The 9,056-nt window shown below is 36.2% G+C and overlaps 1 pseudogene; it reads right to left on the bottom strand.

The window, feature by feature from the left end:
- Nucleotides 1-1,359, bottom strand: part of LOC116081092 — a 3,530-nt pseudogene extending 2,171 nt beyond the window's left edge.
- Between the last annotated feature and the right edge of the window lie 7,697 nt (nucleotides 1,360-9,056).

Raw genomic sequence — 9,056 nt, 5'->3', positions numbered from 1 at the left:
ATACAACCACTCTGGAAATCAGTTTGGCAGTTCATCCGGAAATTGGACATAGTACTACCGGAGGACCCCATTTGGGTGTACTCTCAAACACCATGCCACTTCGTCACTGGTCTGTAATGAGAACACTGGGCTTGTGATATTTTCCCTACTTCCATCCATCCATGTAAAATGAAAAGTTGCTGATGGTCCATTTGTAGCACAACTTCTGGACACTGATATGTGTGTAGACCTGCTCAGTGGCATCCATGTCCCCTGACATTTCTGTTGGAGGTAGTTTGGAGGTTAAAGTTGAGTTAGTCTATAAAGTTTGAAGTCTAGGGTGTTCTTCAATATAGACCAGAATCCTGAAGAGGTAGGTTCTAATGTAAGTGAAGAAATGGGCTTGCTAATATGATGCAAGCAAGCAGGCAGAGACACAAATCTTCCTTCTTCTATGTGTTTATATAGGCCCCCAGTAGAAGGTGTGGCCCAGTTAAAGGTGTGCCATCTAGTGTCAATTTCTGGATTAAAGGTGTGTGTTTTCCTGTTTCAAGACTCAGATTAACAGTGTGTGTTTTTCTACCTCATGGGTCTGTATTTGAATTGGATCTCTCTACTTAGTCTTAAGCAAAAAATTTTTTAAAATTGCACCCTCCAATTTTGTATGTTACTTAAGTCTACAGAAGTCCAGACAGGACGAATAGCCATCACCAGTGTACTTTGCTTACTGGGGTCAATCTTCCATAAATGAAGGGATCTTGTCAATCTCTGCACAGCTATTCATTTACCCTTATGCTGGTCTTACACTGATTCCAGCCATATACATGATTAGGGAAGGGGTGTTTTCCTTAACTTTTCAGAAGTCTGAGTGTTCACAAAATGGAAGGCATGTGGAAGAGATCCTCTGTGGTGGGCAGGAAACAGAGCTCCAAACCTCTGAAGGTGGCTTTTTTTTCGTGCATATTATTCCAATCAGAACCACCAAACATATGATGACTCCACCCAATGTGGTTGGTGGTCTTGTACTTTTTCCTCAGGACATCATCCTCCAGAGGTGACAAAGAAGTTGACTTCCTAACATGATTATTGCAATTGAAAGTTTTAACAAATATAGGTTCTTCTTAGGCATTTTCCCATGCTGGATAAATTATCCTTCTTGCCACTAGGTATTCCCTGCCTCTGTATAACTAAGGGGGTTAGAGAATGGTAAGAGCTCTGAATAGAGTTTCTGGGCATCACTCTCCTTCCTTCCAGTCATTCGCACTGTCCAGAGGCTCTCTACCTACTTGTCTCTGAGAAGGAAGCATTTACAAAGTGCTGCAGCTCTAGGTACCTAGCATCCCCTTCACTCTTTTCTGTAATTGCTCTGATCTGAGTCATCGGCACTTCATGACTTCTGCTATTTTTCTCTTTTGCATACCACACCGCCTACCAATTCTCTGTAGTCTTCAGAACCCACTTGACAAGTTGAAAAGTTTTCACCAGAAGAATCTTTGCCAACCACCTTCCGCAGTGATGAGGTTCAATAATGTGGGTTTTTTTTTTTCCCCTTGCTGTTGGGAGAGAACTACATTTTTCTTTTCAAATTGGGATTTCTCTGTTACCAATTTCTGCCATGAAATATTAAAATAAATCTATAGCTGCTTTCCTTTCTCTGTGGTCTTACTCACCCCTTTTCACAAAGTAAAACGCACTGAATTATGAATTATATTGCAGCCCCTTCTGGACCCAAAAGAGAAACATGGTTTCCATTATAGTTTATTGCACTTTTATTCCTTTCTTAAAAATAAAATAAAATAAAATAACCCCTAAGCCCCTTTAGGCTCAGATTATTATGTTTATAATTACAAGCAACCTGATTTGAGAATTTTTTTTCCTTTATATCATGTTGTTTTAGAGGTAGCAGTGGGAAGGGCTAGGAGAACTCAAAAATTGTAGGGGTTGTTACTGTTTATTTTTTTGAGAATTTGTGAATAAAAGTCACTTTAGTGTGGTAAGATGAATTGTTCAGCTTATGCCTCAAAGTGTAGGCATTCATGTTGGTTCCTAAGTAGCCCCAGATGAACAGAGTTTGTTTTGTACATTGACTACATTCAATCTATGTCATGTAACATAATGATAGATAAGAATGGATTCTACCTTCACATTAGATGAGCTGAGCCTCATCATTAAGATCTTGTAATTTCATGTTATATTAACCATGTGATCAAGCCTTTCTCTAAAATGTGTGCACTGGATCATGAAGTGTTCATTTACTGTTGACTGGATTATTTATGTTTCTCCATTTAGTGTTTATTTTACATGTGCTTTTCTATTGGACATCTGTAGCTAATACTAACAAAATCCAAAACCAGGTTCATAGATTATATTCTGCCATGACCTTGAATTTCTATAGAAATTTAGAAAACAGGAGAAAGCATTTGTCATCATGTTCCTTCAGGAACATACTAGGGTTGAAAAATAATTCACACACTTCAGTTTTCATAAAAGTGAAATTTCATCAGAAAACAGTCTGAAAATTGTAAAGATTAAGATGGCCAGGTTTGATAATGTCTGGATTTATTGTAAACTAGAAAGGATATTAAAGATTATGATAGAATGTATTCATTTTAAAATCAGCCACACAACTTCATGAATACTGTGTTATCATCCTGTTTTTAAGTTGTATACATTAATACTTATCTATACAAAGTTTTGCCTGCATGTATATAAGTTTACCGTAGATGTGTCTGTTTTTGTGGAGGTCAGACCTCCATGGAACTCCAGGATTTGGAGTTATGAATGGTTGTGGGCAACCAAATCAATGATGGGAGAAAAAAATCCAAGTTCTTGGCAAGAGAAACAAGTGTTCTTAACTGCTGAGCCAGTCTCCTCACTTTTTTAAATGACAAACGGAAGTATATACAATTCCAATAACTCACTACAACATAACAATTATAAATAAGTGGTTTACTCCAAATCCAGGCCAATTCTGTGCAATTAAGTTAGCAATATACTGTGTCAGTGTTAAAACTACAGTGTTCTGGCATCTGCATGAATAGCAGCAGATTCCTTCTCAGCTTTAGAGATGGTGACATTACTAACGTATCAGTTGAGACATAGAATAGTATTTTTACAAGTGAAAAAAGTCTGATGCTTACTCTGACCACCTGAGTCACAGTGGCCTTCTCCTCTCCTTGGGTTTAAAGGACAGCATGAATGAAGTCTGAGCATCAATCTTCCCATAATATTGGAATAATTTTAGAAAAAAAGAATGTGGGACCAAGGGCAATAAAAATGTCTACTCAGGCTGGGCGGTGGTGGTGCATGCCTTTAATCCCAGCACTTGGGAGGCAGAGGCAGGTGGATTTCTGAGTTCGAGGCCAGCCTGGTCTACAGAGTGAGTTCCAGGACAGCCAGGGCTATACAGAGAAACCCTGTCTCAAAAAACAAAAACAAAAACAAAAACAAGCAAAAAATGTCTACTCAGGTAAGCTTTTCTGTTGTGTCTTGATCTACAACACAGAAGCTAAGAACTCTTTGTCAATAATGTTCACTAATTATAACTATAGTTTAAGAAAAAAAGAAGTTTGTCCCAAGGGGCACTATCTTTCCCAAAAACTAGATTAGGACCTCAAACAATGCTTACTATTGACAAATCAGAGTAAATGAACATATTTTTCAATAGCTATATCCTTTCCTGCCTCCTTTCCATTTTTCCTTACCACACAAAGGCAGAAGTTTCAGCTTTTGTTCACAATCTAAGGTCCTCATTAGGATGTAAATTATTTGAGAGGATAGATGATGTCTGACTCATGTTTTTATCTGAAGCATCCAAAGGTTCCTGTAATAAATATTTATTCTCAGCAAATATTTATTGAATTGACTTAAACTGAATAAATTATCTCAATTCAACAAAGAGTTTCAAGTAATTTCCCCCCACCCCTTCATTTCCTATTTGTTATCTAAAGGCTCTGGAGAAGATCCAGGTTTTCAAGAAACTTTCACTCATGTTTACAATCTAATATTATTTAGGCTCCATACCAATGCTTCTGATTATGTTTCATTATTCCAGGAAAATGCTCTGTAACTTGCATTGCTTTTTGCACCTGGCTTCTTGATCTGCACTGAATAAAAAGACTTAGAGAAGAAGTGGAAAGAGGCAAGAAGACAGGAAAACTAAAATGTCCTTCTTGAGATGCTCATGCATTCTTCTGAGCTGTCATCCTGCAGTATGGTCTGTAGCCCTGGTCAGCCCTCAGTCCTCTGCAGGCTCCAGTGTCTTCTGGCACTCACACAACTAACACCTTGTGGTATTTCCTCAGTGCAGACAGCTTAAAATCAGAGTCCAGTCTCTTTGGAGCCATTGTTGTATTTGCAAGACTCTTTCTGACATTTTAGCTTGCAGAGAAATCCCAAGAACTCCCCAAATAGTATCTTTCTGGGTGGTTATTAAAAGTAGACACACACACACACACACACACACACACACACACACACACACACACAGTGTTTTCCAGTGAAGATAAAGATGAAAACTGAAACTTAATTTATTTTTGCTTTGTAAAGAAAGAGTTCATTCAACATGTATGCAAGCTTGTAGCAGGAATGGAAAAAAGGAAGATGAATGGAAAGACATTTCAAGAAACTCTTAGGTAGAAGACTCATCCATGGAAAACAAATATTGAATGCTGTGGTGTGTTGGGGCTGATTAACATGGGATGTAATTCAATATTTGATTAAAAACGACTCCAAATTGAAAGCTTTGGTATGTTGGTTTCTAACAGTAACTCCTTTTTTAAAGGATTAAAAATAGAAATGCCACTGTTAAATTGACCTATTTATTCTGTATCCTCAGCTACAGTTCAGACATATCTTTCTAAATATTTCATTCCCACCCAAGTACCTGGATATGCCACTCTTTGAACCCTGTACTGTGAAGTAAATCCATATTCACAATTAGATATTAAAATGAATGTTGTTGTTAAATTTCTCTTCCCAGTATTCCCTTCCCTATTCAAAGCATAGAATTACTTATGAATTATCTCTGGGTGTTATACATAATTTTTTAAAATAGATTGTAAACCTGAGAATAGGGATTCACAAGGTACATTTTTTTTCTATCTCTATATTTCTGGCTTTTAGTTTTCTGATACCAGAGAGATCATTTTCCACTGTTTTACCAGATTAATTTTTTTTGTTCCTTTGACCTTGAAGTCATGACATGTAATTCCTCATTTTGTAGTACACCTTGGGGGCTTGACCTAAGCCAGAGTCTTTCAGGGTTCAGTGGAATTGCCAGGATAGAATTTAGCCTGAAGAGGTAGAGGAGATGGTCATAATATAGCATTGTCTATAACAATCTAACTTGTTCATTTATTAGCATGAAAAACTACATAGGACAGGAACAGCTTTTATTATTCTATACTTTTTATTTAAATTCCATGGGTCCATATGTTGTTTTTAGGAAGCTTGGTAAATTCCTGGTTTTCATCCCTTTAAAATTTAACTTCTATATACAAATCTGCTAACATTTTGACATTTTGTCAACTTTCAATTATAAGTTTTAGAAAATTAATTCTTTGAGTTCCTTAAGAACAATCCTATGTTTTTCTGAAAATGAGCTTAATTTACATAGTGACAATTAAAAAAAATATGTATATATATATCATTGACTCCTAAATCTTTGTGTCATTTTCTTTTGTGTATTCTATTAATTTATATCAGTATGTGAGATAGAATATGAAAACAAGTATTGCAAGGTAGAAAATGATAAATGCAAATGAGCTCTTATACTATAAATAAAGCATCTATCTGTGAGCCTTGTGTCCAATGCATGAAGTAATTGACAATATGGTCTTGAAGGTTTTTCCTGTGCCAGGATACAAACAAATAGCTTTACACTCAACATGAAATGGTCATAAGAAAACTGATATTAGTCGATATACTTATTTATCATAATTTGATAGACTTCAAAAAGTTCCATAGTTAGTCCTGCAATAAATACGTTTATCCACTTGTTAGGCTCATGATTCAATAACGGCACTTTGGATGTCACGGAAACGTGGTTACTAGGAATTCAGTCTCAGCCTAGACTAAATGTGGAATTAGAGGCTACCTTTAAATGCAGTGTGAGATTCTATATAAAATGAAACAAAACAAAATGAAATATTATATTTTGTTTATGTTTAGAAGGATTTAAAAGTAAACAAAATCTTGGTTTAATGGAGAATCCAGTCGCAAATGACCACTGATTTTAGATTTAAGTTTAACTCTGTTAAGTGAGTACACAGCTGTTAAAAGGGAGAACAAAGGGGGAAGTTGTTTGGGATAGTAGCCTAAGGCTTTGATGGTCATAGTAATAATTTTATAATTTAGCATAAAATTATAAGGCAAGTGTTAGAGAACATTGAAAGTCAAACCACCATAATGGTATCTTAAAAGAATATTCAAAACAGTTGAAGTTAACAAGTGGTCAAATTGCATGAATTTTGGGTTCAAATTCATAATTACTAAATTGCTTCAACAAACTCCAGGACTGCTAGTCATGATAACATGGTTGTCACTGGTGAGGTTTTGCAGGGAAATAGAGATGAAAAGAAGACAACCAGTGATAGTCACACCAGTCACCATGCTTTTTGCAACGAACAAACATCTACTATCGACATAAATCAGTAGTTAAAGGACAAAGCTCGAAAATTGATTGAAGTTATCAAAGTTACAAACCATGGAAAAACACAGAGTCAACAGCCTCATTCAGCTCATTGGAAATTGTCCTGAAGTGGTATATACGAATCCCCTGAGTTCCTACTAAAAATCTACATTCCTGGACTTTTCAGTGGTATTACAAGGCCAAAGCTACAGAGGTGCTTCATGGAATATTTGATTTTTAATTCAGAGGCCAGGTAATAGGTGATTTTCCTATTCTAATCATACTCTGTGTTTTATACTTTATCTGCTTTTTTGATGGGGAATAGTTACTGAGAGAAAAAATAAATAGATATGTAGTACTTATAAATGAGAAAGGTTGTGATGAGAAGTGTTTTAAATGTGGAGGGCACATTATGCCTTAGAAAGTCATTAATAAGTGTTCAAGATACAAAAACAGTGAATGCACCCCATGTCAACAAGATTGGGTAATCAACAGGAGAGTATGTGTAATATTAGACTAGATGCTGCAGAAATTATCAAAGATAATATTAAGCCTCTAAGAACAATGGCTTTTAGGGCAGCCTTCTTGTTTAAGAGCAAAGGCAACATTTAGGCCTTCCCTGAGCTCTATGAAAGCTAGACTTATTTTAGCAATCTTTTATTTACTTGTTTGTTTATTTTTACACCATGACCCAGTTTCTCCTTCCTCCATTCCTCTATTCCACCAGGTCCCTCTCTGTCCCCCACCCTCCATCTACTCCTTTCTCTTCAGAAAAGGGTTGGTGTCCCATGGATTTCAACCAGCCATGGAATATTAAGTTGCAGTAAGATTAGGCACCATATCTCCTGTTTAGACTAGACAGGGCAACCCAGTAGAATAAAGAATCCCAAAAGTAGTAATAGAGTCAGAGATGGGCCCCGCTCCGTCTATTAGGAACTCTACAAGAAGACTAAGCTACACAACTGGGACATATGTGCAGAGGGCTTAGGTCAGTCCCATACAGTATTCTGAGTTGGTGGTTCAGTCTCTGCAATCCCAGAATAGTTGATTCTGTGAATTTTCTTATTGTGTCTTTCAACCACTTTGGCTCCTACAATCTTTCCTTCTCTTCTTCAGGATTTTTCTAGTTCTGCCTAATGTTTGGCTGTGGGTCTCTGTGTCTGTTTCTACCAGTTTCTGGATGAAGCTATGAAACATGGTATAGCAAAATATAATTCAGAGTTATTTCGTTGAATTTTAGTCTTTGACAGTCATGTTTTGTTCTATCCTAGGTCTGTGGGCTATCCATCTTGCCTCTGGGTCCTGGTCCTCCAACTACTGTCAGGAGTGCCTTCCCTTTAATGGCATGTGTCTCAGGTTGGATCAGTCATTGGCTACTCCCACAATTTCTGCACCACCTTTATCCTAGTACATCTTTTAGGCAGGATACAATGTAGGTTGAAGGTTTGTGGCTGAAGTGTCCCAAATAAACTCTTATAAATTCCACATTTTAACCATGTTTATACAACTTACATATTCATGTTCAAGAAACAATACATAGCTGCTTGTAAAATCCAAGGTGCATGGAACTGATTGACCTGGAGTTGTAAGAACAGCATAAAGATCCCCTATTTTTAATTCATGACCAAATATTTGACCACATAGTCCATCTAGAATAATTGCTCACTACTAATTCATGATTGGAAACAACATTCTCCTTATTTACTCTAGTAATTTGGTTAGGCAAAAATAAGTTGAATCTTCAGAATCCATCTTATATAGCTAGTTATATTTGGAAATACCCATATAGAGATATAAGCAGCACTATAAATAAATAAATAAATAAATAAATAAATAAATAAATCTAAAACAACATTTCGGTGCAATTTCCCAATGTATTATTTGTCCAGAGTTGATGTGAGTTTTGTTTATTGTTCAATCAATGCTATTGATATTCTTAACAACAAACTTCATATCATCTGTAGACTAGAATTAAATAATTGCTTAATAGCTGTTCCTTCTGTCTTCTTTGTCCCCACATTTAATGAATGCTTTTCAGTCAAATGCTACCTTTGAATTAATTATTTATATAAAGGCCTCTATGTGAGATTAAAAGATATCTGTTTCATAATTGATTATTTCCTTAAGGTCTTAGCAATGTGTAACATTTCAGGCAGTTGCATTTGTCTCACTGAATGAAATCAAATGCTATTGTTTATCAAGTAGGTAAGTTATTTAAGGCAGAGAACTACTGAAGTGACTAATTCATTGTCCACAGGAAAACCTAACAACTTTGTCTTAAATCAATGTCTAATGTCGTTGGATTTTATACATTCATGTGCACATACAGAAGTATGTGTGCATATGCCTTCAAGACTGTACTTGACATGATTATAGTGTTCATGGGCTCACACTAGTTTTGGTTATGTATACAAGATGTATGTTATGCTCCATCCTTTCCTGAGGA

This window comes from Mastomys coucha, unplaced genomic scaffold, assembly GCF_008632895.1.
Source record: "Mastomys coucha isolate ucsf_1 unplaced genomic scaffold, UCSF_Mcou_1 pScaffold6, whole genome shotgun sequence".
NCBI classification, from domain to species: domain Eukaryota; kingdom Metazoa; phylum Chordata; class Mammalia; order Rodentia; family Muridae; genus Mastomys; species Mastomys coucha.
Note: the sequence above shows the minus strand (reverse complement) of the source record. Positions and strands in the feature narration are given on the sequence as shown.